The sequence below is a fragment of the Bos mutus genome, chromosome 4, assembly GCF_027580195.1.
Source record: "Bos mutus isolate GX-2022 chromosome 4, NWIPB_WYAK_1.1, whole genome shotgun sequence".
In the NCBI taxonomy this organism is placed as follows: domain Eukaryota; kingdom Metazoa; phylum Chordata; class Mammalia; order Artiodactyla; family Bovidae; genus Bos; species Bos mutus.
Window position 1 is genome coordinate 52,580,192 of NC_091620.1, and position 12,782 is coordinate 52,592,973.

A 12,782-nucleotide genomic window follows, 5' to 3' on the forward strand; every position below is an offset into this window, starting at 1 on the left:
GCTCAGTAAGTCATGGCAGACATAAATACAAGTTTACAAGTAGAAGGTGTGAAAGGTGAGTTATTGCAGGCATTTGGTGAGCAGGAAAAGAGATGTCTGTCCTTTACCAGGCCATAGTATCAGTTAGCGGAGAAGGCAATGGCACCCCACTCCAGTACTCTTGCCTGGAAAATCCCATGGACGGAGGAGCCTGGTAGGCTGCAGTCCATGAGGTTGTTAAGAGTCGGACATGACTGAGCGACTTCACTTTCACTTTTCACTTTCATGCATTGGAGAAGGAAATGGCAACCCACTCCAGTGTTCTTGCCTGGAGAATCCCAGGGACGAGGGAGCCTGGTGGGCTGCCGTCTATGGGGTCACACAGAGCCGGACACGACTGAAGCGACTTAGCAGCAGCAGCAGTATCAGTTAGAAATACATTTGGCCACAAGGAATAGAAAACTCAGTCCCAGGGACTGTTTTTCTCACATAATAAAATACTCAGAGATGGGCTGTTGCTGGATTTCATTTGAATGCCCAGCAGTACCATACACACTGACCCTATTTTCCACTCTGTCATCCTGTGACATCCTGATTCTATTGGCTTTTTTGGTCTCATCTTCATTCTCTTGATTACAACATGCCCATGTTGTATTCTAGTTGCAGCATCACTAGCCATCTCATTTGCATTCAAGGCTTTGGGAACATGGGGGACAGAAGGTCAGAGTCAGCAAAAGATTTCTCAACGACCCCCAATCAACACCCTCTTTCAACTCATTTGCCAGAACTTGGTCAATGACTTCCTTAGCTGCAAGAAAGACTGCAAAATCAGGAATGGGACTGCCCCAGTAGTCTTGGACCACAATCATAATCCTCAGTAATGTTAATTTCTGGAAAGGGAGAGTGGTTTGGCTACTGGGCAGGTGACTCATTTCAAAGATATTGCATTTTTTACAGATTTATGGTTTGGCAACCTTGCATTATCAGATGATGCTTAGCAATTCTTTTGCAATAACGTTTTTTTAAAGTAAGCTGTGTGCTTGTTTAGATATAATGCTATTGCATACTTAATAAAGTACAGTACAGTGTAAATATAATTTTTATATGTTGGAAACCAAACGTTCATGTGATTCATTTTATTGCAATACTGGCTTTACTGCAGTGGTCGTGAACTGAACTTGCAACATCTCTGAGGTATGCCTGCTTCATCCACCTGGCATAGTTAGTGCTGTCCTGTAGTTATGTACTGTAGTTATGACTGTAGTTATGGTGGAACCAGGGGGAAATGGATCTTTCTCTAATGTCCATTAAAACAAGACACCAATGGCACAGTCACTTTACATGGATGGGAAACAGTGGGTACCTGAAGCTTTCAGTCCAAATGTCCCCACTTTCCAAATATTTTCCTCACTCACAATTTCCCCACCCTTTCCAATACTTTTCCAATAATTATTTGATCCAAGCCATACCTATCCTTTAAGATAACAGCCTTTACATTTGACTAGCTACTACCTGGACCACTCAGCAGAAGACCTCATAGGAACTCTGGGCTCATGGAAATGTCTTCTTGCCTATTTATTATGGTTCTAAAGCAGGAAAGATAGGAGTCACACAAGACAAACAGGTGGGAAGCAAGTACCTATTGGCTTCCACTCACTACATCTTCTTCACCTAAATCAACACAGGAAAGTTGTTCTTGACAACACAGGGAAGGCATGAGAAGTGAATTATTTATCCTTGCTCTAAACATAAGCCTACACATTGTCAGCCTGTAAACACTAGTAATTAAGAAACCAGTTAGGGACTGCTTGGGGAACATACTTTGACAGCAGCTGCTACAGAATCTGAACCTGTAGACAAGCTGCCATCCCTGTGTGAGATCCTCCTCCCTCCCAGCACTAACTGCTGTCTCACCTGTGTTCCCATGCACCTGATCCAAGTGTTGACACAGCGCTGAGTACAGGTCTCTCCTCCACTCCAGACTAGCAGCTCCTTTCTGCCTCCTTCAGCAGCACATCCAAGGAACCGGCAGAGTGCCTGGTTCATAGATGTTTAGAGGCAGCGCAGTGAATGGTCCATGAGTCTCTCAGTTCCTCCACTAGCAGAAAAGCGCAGGATGTGGGAGACTTTAAGTGCTCACCAACCAATCAAGCATCCCGCCTCAGATACAAACTTTCTGTGTCTTCCCAGTGGCCTGAAGTCAAGTGTTACAAGGGTTTTACTTGTCATCCCAAGTTCTTTCGGCTCCTCAAACACTTCAGTTTGCAAACATAGTCGGCTCCACTTGGGTCAATCTACCTCCCCAGGTCACTACAACCGGCCACTTCATGCTCATCCTTCAATTCTCTTAGCCATCGGCATCTCGAGGAGACTTCCCCTGACCCTCCAGGTCTGGATCAGGGACCCCTCTGAGACCACTCCCTCTAGGTTCTGCAGTATATCTGTCCATTAGTTGTTTCCCTTTCTAGACCGTGAACTCCGGGAACAAGATGATCTTGTTCTCTCTTTTGTCCCCACTGCTTATGACGCCGCCTGAACCACAGGAGAGGTTCAAAATATTTTGGAATAAACTGATAAAGGAGTGGAATGTCCGCAGTCTGGCGGTACTGGGCCGGGTGTCGCTCGTATCTGAGAACTCCAGCCTTGGGGCCCACTCTCTCCCCAGCTTAGACTTGGAACTCCTTCAGGGAGAGGCGCGCCCGGTGGCTGGGACCCGCCTCCCGGGTTCCAGAGCGACCCCGCCTGCCCGGGCCGCGTCCCTGCGCGCTGGGCGGCGGCGACTTCAGGGCAGGAGCCGGCGGAGCAGGTGGGGGCGGCGGCCCCGCCTCCGCGTCCCGGCAGCCCCAGAGCTGGCGGCCGGGAGGGAGCGACGCTCACCGAGCTCAGCACCCGGTGCAGCACGGCCGCAGCGGCGCCGCCTGAAGCACGGGTGCTGTGGGACGGAGCCTGGAGTCTAGAGGCGGCGGCGGCGGCGGCGGGGAAGCCGGCCAGAGACGAGTCCTGTCCTGTCCTCCGCACGGCTGGCGGCAGGTAGCGGCTTCCGCGCGCGTGCCGGGGTCGGCGCCGGAGGGAAAGGGGATAAGCTGTAGCGGCGGGCGCTCGGGCCCGTCCCGGGGCGGAGTGAATCCCCGGCGGGGCCAGGGGTGCTGCGCGCATGCTCGTGTCCGGGGCTCCCCGCCCGCGGCGCGGTGCTGCCCTGGAGCCCCTTGCTCGCTGCCCGCCGCGCGGTGACTCCCGGGCCGGGCTGTAACGGGACCGCGGAGGGAAGGAGGTCACCCCGGGGTTGTCTGGTTGTCTTCCCCCGACCCGACTCTCCAGGGAGCGGCCCCAGGCGCCAAGGCCGCCCCGGCCTTTTCGCCAAGCTCTCCCTTCCCCGCTTCACCCCCGGAACAAAAGGCTGGGGTCTCGCTGGGGAAGGGGCTTTCGCGGGATGAGCCGGGATGAGTAAAGAACAACTAGGAAATTGCCGAACTGAAGGTAGCTTGGGGGATATATTGATAGAAGCCCCGGATGAGGAAATCAATCTCGGAGATGGGAAGTGACTCGCGCAAGGTCACTCAGCTTGTGGTGACTCCTTTAGTCTCTGGACTCCCTTCCCAGTGCTCATCTCCAAGCCAAGTCAGTAGTGTGTGCTCAGCGATTTAGGTTTGTCCACACATGGGTTTTAAAATCTCCTTTGGAGGAACCAGGCAGAAGGTGGCAGAGTCTATTGCACCCTCCCTCAATACACACCGGAGGCTAGAAGGAGCGGGGATGGGGGAGCAGGGCTGGAGAAGAGGCCACTCCGGGTCTCCGGGTGGGGGCTGGCGCACGGGGAGCCCAGCCCTGTCCCCGTGAGCAGCGGGCACAGGCTCTCAGGAACAGAGCCTTCTGAGCATGGCTTGCCAGCCGCGGGGGTGTGCCTGCGACGGGAGCGGGGGCCGCGTGGGGCCCCAGTGCGCTCTGCTCCCTGGAAAGAAGTTCTGTAGGGAGAGGCTGGGGGAGCCGTCCTGATGCTTTGGGATGCGCGGATAGCATCCCCATCCCCGAAGCTTGGAGTGCTTTGTAATGGGCTCTACTTGGAAAGAAAGTTACTCTGTAGCGGGAAGATGGGCTGTCACTTCGCCTCTCTGAGCTTGGGGGTCACTGGCTGCAAAATGAGGGCTTTGTTTTGCATGATCTGTGTGATTTAGAAAGTTTGTGCCTCTCTCCTCCTTTCCATAATCTTTTATCTCTTTAGAAGGAAGATTGGTCGTGCATTTGTTGTGGTCAGCAATAGTCATTATCGCAGGGACTCCAGCCTTCCCTGGAAAAAACCTTTTTTTTTTTTTTTTTTAACTTTAGCAAAGCTATCCATGGGGATAAAGCATAAATGAGGGGCAGCCTTTGGGCCTGATAATGGCCTAGACAGAAAGGGATGGAGGGTTCAGAGGTGCTGGAAATGCTCCCCACCTTGACCTAAGTAGTGATAACACAGGGGCACACATTTAGATATTTGTAAAATTATTTCTGTGAGATTTATGCACTTGACTTATGAAAAGTGAAAGTCACACAGTCGTGTTGGACTCTGAGACCCCATGGACTGCAGCCCGCCAGGCTCCTCTGTCCGTGGAATTCTCCAGGCAAGAATACTGGAGTGGGCTGCCATGCCCTTCTTCAGGGGATCTTCCCAAGCCAGGGATTGAACCTGGGTCTCCTACATTGCAAGCAGATTCTTTACCGTCTGAGCCACCAGGGAAGCTCTTGACTTACACACTTGATTTATGTTTTACCTCAATAAAAAATAAATAAGAATTTAATGCTAAAAATCCACTCACTGTGGTAGCACACAGACTGGGGTAGTTTTCCACCTACTGCATTTTAGAGATACATTTAAAAACCACAAAAACTAAATCAGAAAAATTAATGAATAATAATAATAATAAAAGGGACAGGGAGCAAAGAAAGTTTAGCCATAATGGGAAATGAAATACAGACTGCAGAGTGCCTCACCAAATGCCTTTACATGAAAGACCTCATATGACTCACAGTTCTTTAAGGGCAATATTGTTATTGTGCCTTTTTTATAGAGGAGAAAATAAAAGGTCACAGAGGTTAAATACCTTACTCAGGGGAGTGGAGGGTCGAGAACCTGGGTACACAGGTCTCGAATTCTATACATGCAACCACAGATAGGCAATTTTCAGGCACTTGAATCAGGGCAGAGCTATCAGGGTGACAGAGACTTGAAGGCTGGCTTCCCGCCGGGCCCCCTTTTGGTTCCTTTCCAGGAGTTGCTGTTGTTTCATATAATTGTGAGTGTGAGATCATGTCACCAACTGAAGCTAGCCAGCAGCAGACGGGATGGAGGAAGTGTGTGTGTATCTAAGAACATACAGTTTTAGGAACAGGAGAAAGCCAGCTGGGCTAGCCTGGCAACACTGTTTTCAGGATTTATTGTTCAAAAATCATAAAGTACAGGTTGTGATTTTGAAAGTCAGTTAAATACACACAAAGAATAAACAATACAACCTAGAAAAGATCTGAAAACCAAAACATAATTCGCTCTAGAAAAAAACATGTAGGATTTTCACTAGAGAAGAACAGTCAACTTCCTTACAGTCTAGAATTTATAAATATATGTTTATTAATGCTAAAGTTTTTTTTAAAAAAAAACCCACAAAAATAACTCAGCAGAAGGACGGAAATTTGTCTTCCAGCAAACATGTTATAAACATACTTACACTTAGTGCGGAAATATTTGAAACTTGAGGGTACAGGAACATTTTATCTAGAGAATGATCTTGAGAAACGTGTCCTCAGATGTGTTCTTCTAGTGATTTTACTTCTGCCTAAAATGCAGAACCCAGAGGAGTAGAATCGTGTTCGTCTTACCAGCTAATACCACATTGCAGTGTTGAATGTGTCTTGCTTTTGGAACTGGAAAGTTTTGGTTTGGAGAAGCTGGATTAAGTCGGGCAGCTAAAGAGGTATCTGGATGAATCTGCTTTGCCGAGTGCCATCCAGCGTGATTATGCATCACGAAGTTATCTTTAGGCGAGTTTTGCCATGTCACAGTTAGTGTTCCTGCCATCTGGCTGCGGGAATATTTAGAAGGGAATCGTAGTTGTTTGACTGACTCTGCTGAGAGCATGGCAAAACAGACTTTGAGAGGGAACTATTAAATATGAGTTAGGGTTGGTGAGAAAGTGATTAATTGCTTCTTATTTAGCCATAGCACAAAACCGAAGAGACAGACGATTCTCAGCTGATGCCGAGCAGGTGCAACACATATGTTTTCTCACTGACTTCAGCCAAGAGTGCACTTGAAACTTCCCCTTTGCAATTCTAGTTGGGTCTTTCCTTAGACCTGCCCAAGCAGGAACCCGATCCATTTTGCAGCAGGGGAATCGTGTGGTGAACTGCCTTGCTGAAGTGCCAAAGAGATAAGTGATGCAGAGCAAATATGGCAAAAATGCTAGGGGAGCATTATGTGGGCCAGACACCGTGCAAGATTTTCAAGTGCATCTTGAAGGAATATTCATCCTGTGTGGGCGATGTACTTCAGCAAGACACTGAATGTGAGATGGCAGCATGCAGAAAGGAAGTGCCAGGCCTGTCTATGGACTGTAAGCCTTTCGGTGCTGGGGAGTAGCTAGGAGGGGGCAGTAGAGAGCTTGTGAGAACTTGTGTCCAAATGAGTGCAGGTGTGTGTCAGGGCAAGATACCCAGGCTGCCATCCACTATGCCTTAAGAGCCAAAGGCTGCCTTGTACTGGAGGCTTTTGTGCCTGGCTAGGCTAAGAGCTTTCTACATATGAAATCAATCCAATGGCCCTGTAAGGGAGCTGATTCTTTCTAGTCCCATTATCAGGCTTCCCAGGGGTAAAGACTCCACCTGCCAATGCAGGAAATTAAGGAAACGTAGGAGACACCAGTTCAATCCCTGAGTCAGGACGATCCCCTGAAGGAGGAAATGGAAACCCACTCCAGTATTCTTGCCTGGAAAATCCTGTGGACAGAGAAGCCTGGTGAGCTACAATCTATGGGGTCACAAAGAGTTGGACACAACTGAGCAACTGAGCTCTCATGCACTCCCATTATCAGATGGACACAGGGGCCAAGAGCTAAACCACTCTGGGAATGATCATGCCACGCCCTGCTCTGGTTCTATCAGCCAACTCATAAGTCCAAGATGCCCTTTACCTGTCTGACTCTCCTTTATTGCACCTGCACTCCTGGAGGGCAGGAACTATGTCTGCTTCATCTCTTCTCAGCACCTGCATCATTGGTGGCAGGTGATGAATGAGTGAGTGAATGAATGGGTATATTCATATTTAAAGACCAAAAGCCAATTTTGATTAGCTGTCCTTTTGACTTTTAATGTCTCATTTCTCTCTGTAAATATGGATCATCAGGCATGAGTGTACAATTGACATCTCCCTAAAGCTGAAGGATGTTAAGCTCAGCCTGTAAGATCAGAATGCCTCTGCTTCTTTTAGAAATTAAATATTATTATTTCTTCTTTTGTAAAATGCTTGTAATTCAAAATATCTGGGTTTGAATCTTGCATTCATCACTTAGTTATATGACATTACTTCACCTGTCTGTGTCTCAGTTTTTTCATCTGTAAAGTGGACCTAGTAATAATACTACTTATCTCCTATTTAGGGTAAATAACCTAAGTTAAGCCTAAGACAGTGCTTGGTTCATAGCAACGGTCAATAAATTAGCTATTATTATTATTATCATTATCATCTGATGTTTTAAAAAATTTTTGCCTGAAATGCTCTTCGTTCCATAAAGCATTAGAGGAGTTAACAACAAAAGATTAATAGATAATGAAACAGCGGTAAAGAGAACACACAGATTAAAAAGCAACATAAAATTAGAAGGGGGCTTCCCTGGTGGCTCAGTGGTAAAGAATCCACCCGAGAATGCAGGAGATATGGGTTCGATCCCTGATCCGGGAAGATTCCACATGCCATAGAGCAACTAATTCCATGTGCCACAACTACTGAGCCTGTGCTCTGGAGCCCAGAAGCCACAACTACTGAGCCCACGGGCCCTAGGGCTCATGGAGAAGCCACTGCAATGAGAAGTCCCTGCACTGCCACTAGAAAAAAGCCCACACAACAAGGAAGACCCAGCACAGCCAAAACTAAATAAATAAAATTATTTTGAAAAAGATAAAATTAGAGGTAGTTTAGTGAACAAGATTATGTTATAAAGTGCAGGTAATTTCTAGAGATGAGTTTAAGGTTTGGTGTAGTTTCTGGAGATGGAATTAAAAATTTGTCAGAGCTTCCCAGTAGCCAAAACAAAAAGGGAAACACAAATAGTTAGCTGATCCACAGTGACCATGAGATAAAAAGAGATCAGTTACACAGCTTTTCCTGGTCCTGGAACTTGGGATGGCTTTCTCCTGGCGAGTCCTCAAAGCAGTCTCTGTTGCCATAGAGACCTAAGTCTTCAACATGGTTCCGACCATGAAGACAATGGAAATTTTGTGGTGGAAGGTAATAATAAGTGTTTCCTAGAATGCAACTGACTGCAGTTCTGGAGACATACTCCCAGAGCACAACCCTATAGAAGCTCTTCTGTGAAGGGCCAGAGTACAGTGGTTGGGGGATATACTGTTTCCTTAGCTGTGCTTACTGAGTTCCTGGGAGAGTAGAAAGATTCTTTCTTCCAAACATTATAGTTCTTGTGAGAATCAGGTGAACAGTCCTATCTTTAAGACCATTGGTTCTGATAGAAGCTATATAAATGAGCCAGATCAGTTTACTTTATCCAGAAAACAGTCCAAAGGTGTCATCATACATGTATACTCATTAATAGATGTGTTCATGAATTTTCTTAATACTAGTAATCCCATAATCTCCCTTTAGCTACTGTTAGAAAAATAAATATCCAGTACTCTGTACTATCTTTTAGGCCCCATAAGACACTTAGTACCTCTTGGTAGTAAGAATAAGTGATATTTGATTTTTAAACTTTTTTATTAGTACTTGAAATAATGGACATGTCTTTTTAGTCTCATGTTTTATATATATGTAATGTATATATTAATGTATATATTAACCCAAATATGATTTTATTAGGATTACATTCAGCTGCCAAGATGAACATAACAAAAAACAATGCACACATGAGAATCTGGCTTAAACAGATACAAGTGTGTCCTGTAGAAATAGACTCCCAAGAAATGCAGTCCAGGGCTGATCAGTTCAGTTCAGTTAGTTGCTCAGTCGTATCTGACTCTTTGCCACCCCATGGACTGCAGCACGCCAGGCCTCCGTGTCCATCACCAACTCCCAGAGTTTACTCAAACTCATGTCCATCGAGCCAGTGATGCCATCCAACCATCTCATCCTCTGTCATCCCATTCTCCTCCCACTTTCAATCTTTCCCAGCATCAGGGTCTTTACCAGTGAGTCAGTTCTTCGCATCAGGTGATCAAAGTGTTGGAATTTCAGCTTCTGCATCAGTCCTTCCAATGAATATTCAGGACTGATTTTCTTTAGGATGGACTGGTTGGATCTCCTTGCAGTCCAAGGGACTCTCAAGAGTCTTCTCCAACACCACAGTTCAAAAGCATCAGTTCTTTGGTGCTCAGCTTTCTTTATAGTCCAACTCTCACATCCATACATGACTACTGGGAAAACCATAGCTTTGACAAGATGGACCTTTGTTGGCAAAATAATGTCTCTGCTTTTTAATATGCTGTCTAGGTTGGTCATACCTTTTCTTCAAAGGAGCAAGCATCTTTTAATTTCATGGCTGCAGTCTTGGCTGAAGATGGAGCTCAAGCTGTGCTATCAGAGAAGCAGCCTCTATCCATCTTCCTGCTTCACTGTCCTCACCATGTAAGACCTCATCTGAAATCTAGTTGCTTCATGGTCACAATATGGCTGCCATATCTCTAGGCTTACATCTTTAGGCAAGAAGAAAGTGTGTGTTGGTTGCTCAGTTGCGTCCAACTCTTTGCAGCCCATGGACTCTAGCCTGCCAGATTTCTCTGTCCGTGGAACTCTCCAGTCATGAATACTGTAGTTAGTGGGTGGCCATTTCCTTCTCCAGGGGAACTTCCCCACCCAGGTATTGAACCTGGGTCTCCTGTATTACAGGCAGATTCTCGGCCGTCTGAGCCACCAGGGAAGCCCCAGGCAAGAAGAAAGGAAAGGTATAAATACCTAAAGAGTGAGGGCCCTTCTATTAGGGACGCTTGAGAAGACTCTACACATGGACATCACCAGATGGTCAACACCAAAATCAGATTGATTATATTCTTTGCAGCCAAAGATGGAGAAGCTCTATACGGTCAACAAAAACAAGACCAGGAGCTGACTGTGGCCCAGATCATGAACTCCTTATTGCCAGATTCAGACTGAAATTGAAGAAAGTAGGGAAAACCACTAGACCATTCAGGTATGACCTAAAGCAAATCCCTTATGATTATACAGTGGAAGTGAGAAATAGATTTAAGGGACTAGATCTGATAGATAGAGTACCTGATGAACTATGGATGGAGGTTCGTGACATTGTACAGGAGACAGGGATCAAGACCATCCCCGTGGAAAAGAAATGCAAAAAAGCAAAATGGCTGTATGGGGAGGCCTTACAAATAGCTATGAAAAGAAGAGAAGCGAAAAGCAAAGGAGAAAAGGAAAGATATAAGCATCTGAATGCAGAGTTCCAAAGAATAGCAAGAAGAGATAAGAAAGCCTTCCTCAGCGATCAATGCAAAGAACTAGAGGAAAACAACAGAATGGGAAAGACTAGAGATCTCTTCAAGAAAATCAGAGATACCAAGGGAACATGTCATGCAAAGATGGGCTCGATAAAGGACAGAAATGGTATTGACCTAGCAGTAGCAGAAGATATTAAGAAGAGGTGGCAAGAATACACAGAAGAACTGTACAAAACAGATCTTCATGACCCAAATAATCACGATGGTGTGATCACTGACCTAGAGCCAGACATCCTGGAATGTGAAGTCAAGTGGGCCTTAGAAAGCATCACTACGAACAAAGCTAGTGGAGGTGATGGAATTCCAGTTGAGCTCTTTCAAATCCTAAAAGATGATGCTGTGAAAGTGCTGCGCTCAATATGCCAGCAAATTTGGAAAACTCAGCAGTGGCCACAGGACTGGAAAAGGTCAGTTTTCATTCCAATCCCAAAGAAAGGCAATGCCAAAGAATGCTCAAACTACCTCACAGTTGCACTCATCTCACACGCTAGTAAAGTAATGCTCAAAATTCTCCAAGCCAGGCTTCAGCAATACATGAACCGTGAACTTCAAGCTTGAACCAGTTGTTCAAGCTGGTTTTAGAAAAGGCAGAGGAACCAGAGACCAAATTGCCAACATCCGCTGGATCATCAAAAAAGCAAGAGAGTTCCAGAAAAACATCTATTTCTGCTTTATTGACTATGCCAGAGCCTTTACCTGTGTGGATCACAATAAACTGTGAAAAATTCTGCAAGAGATGGGAATACCAGACCACCTGACCTGCCTCTTGAGAAATTTGTATGCAGGTCAGGAAGCAACAGTTAGAACTGGACATGGAACAACAGACTGGTTCCAAATAGGAAAAGGAGTACGTCAAGGCTGTATATTGTCACCCTGCTTATTTAACTTATATGCAGAGTACATCATGAGAAACACTGGGCTGGAAGAAGCACAAGCTGGAATCAAGATTGCTGGGAGAAATATCAATAACCTCAGATATGCAGATGACACCACCCTTATGGCAGAAAGTGAAGAGGAACTAAAAAGCCTCTCGATGAAGGTGAAAGAGGAGAGTGAAAAAGTTGGCTTAAAACTCAACATTCAGAAATCAAAGATCATGGCATCTGGTCCCATCACTTCATGGGAAATAGATGGGGAAACACTGGAAACAGTGGATTTTGTGGGGCTCCAAAATCACTGCAGATGGTAATTGCAGCCATGAAATTAAAAGACGCTTACTCCTTGGGAGAAAAGTTATGACCAACCTAGATAGCATATTGAAAAGCAGAGACATTACTTTGCCAACAAAGGTCCATCTAGTCAAGGCTATGATTTTTCCAGTGGTCATGTATGGATGTGAGAGTTGGACTGTGAAGAAAGCTGAGCGCCAAAGAATTGATGCTTTTGAACTGTGATGTTGGAGAAGACACTTGAGAGTCCCTTGGACTGCAAGGAGATCCAACCAGTCCATTCTGAAGGACATCAGCCCTGGGATTTCTTTGGAAGGAATGATGCTAAAGCTGAAACTCCAGTACTTTGGCCACCTCATGCAAAGAGTTGACTCATTGGAAAAAACTCTGATGCTGGGAGGGATTGAGGGCAGGAGGAGAAGGGGACGACAGAGGATGAGATGGCTGGATGGCATCACTGACTTGATGGACGTGTGTGTGAGTGAACTCCGGGAGTTGGTGATGGACAGGGAGGCCTGGCGTGCTGCGATTCATGGAGTCACAAAGAGTTGGACACGACTGAGCGACTGAACTGAACTGAACTGCCTTTTTATATAGAAAGTGATGGCCTCCCCAGCTACTTCTGGCTACATCTCATTGGCCAGAATGGTGTCACAGTGCTGCTCTAAAATGTAAAATCTGAAATCAAATAGTTTCAGCTAGGTAAACTGCAACTGCTACCCCCCACCCTCCCCCAGCTAGGGAGGAGTTGCTCTAAAGAAGAAGAGGAAATGGTTATTGAGTAGGCAACTAAAATTATCAACCATTTGACATAACTTCCATTATTAGCCTGTCTAATTATGTTCTTGACTTAATTAGAAACTACAAAAGGTGACTCAGTAATTTAAAATGTTACACTTTTTTAGTTTTTCATGCAATTAACAT

The 12,782-nt window shown here is 45.8% G+C and overlaps 1 protein-coding gene across 2 annotated transcripts in view; it reads left to right on the forward strand.

The window, feature by feature from the left end:
- Positions 1–2,693: 2,693 nt before the first annotated feature.
- The window catches only part of WIPF3 (WAS/WASL interacting protein family member 3), an 82,855-nt gene continuing 72,766 nt past the window's right edge, over positions 2,694–12,782 (forward strand). Inside the window, exon 1 of one of the 2 annotated variants that reach the window (XM_070369479.1) lies at positions 2,694–3,009. The gene's annotated coding sequence lies outside the window, so the exon portion shown is untranslated. The remainder of the gene's footprint in view (positions 3,010–12,782) is intronic. The other variant, XM_070369478.1, reaches the window with a different exon arrangement.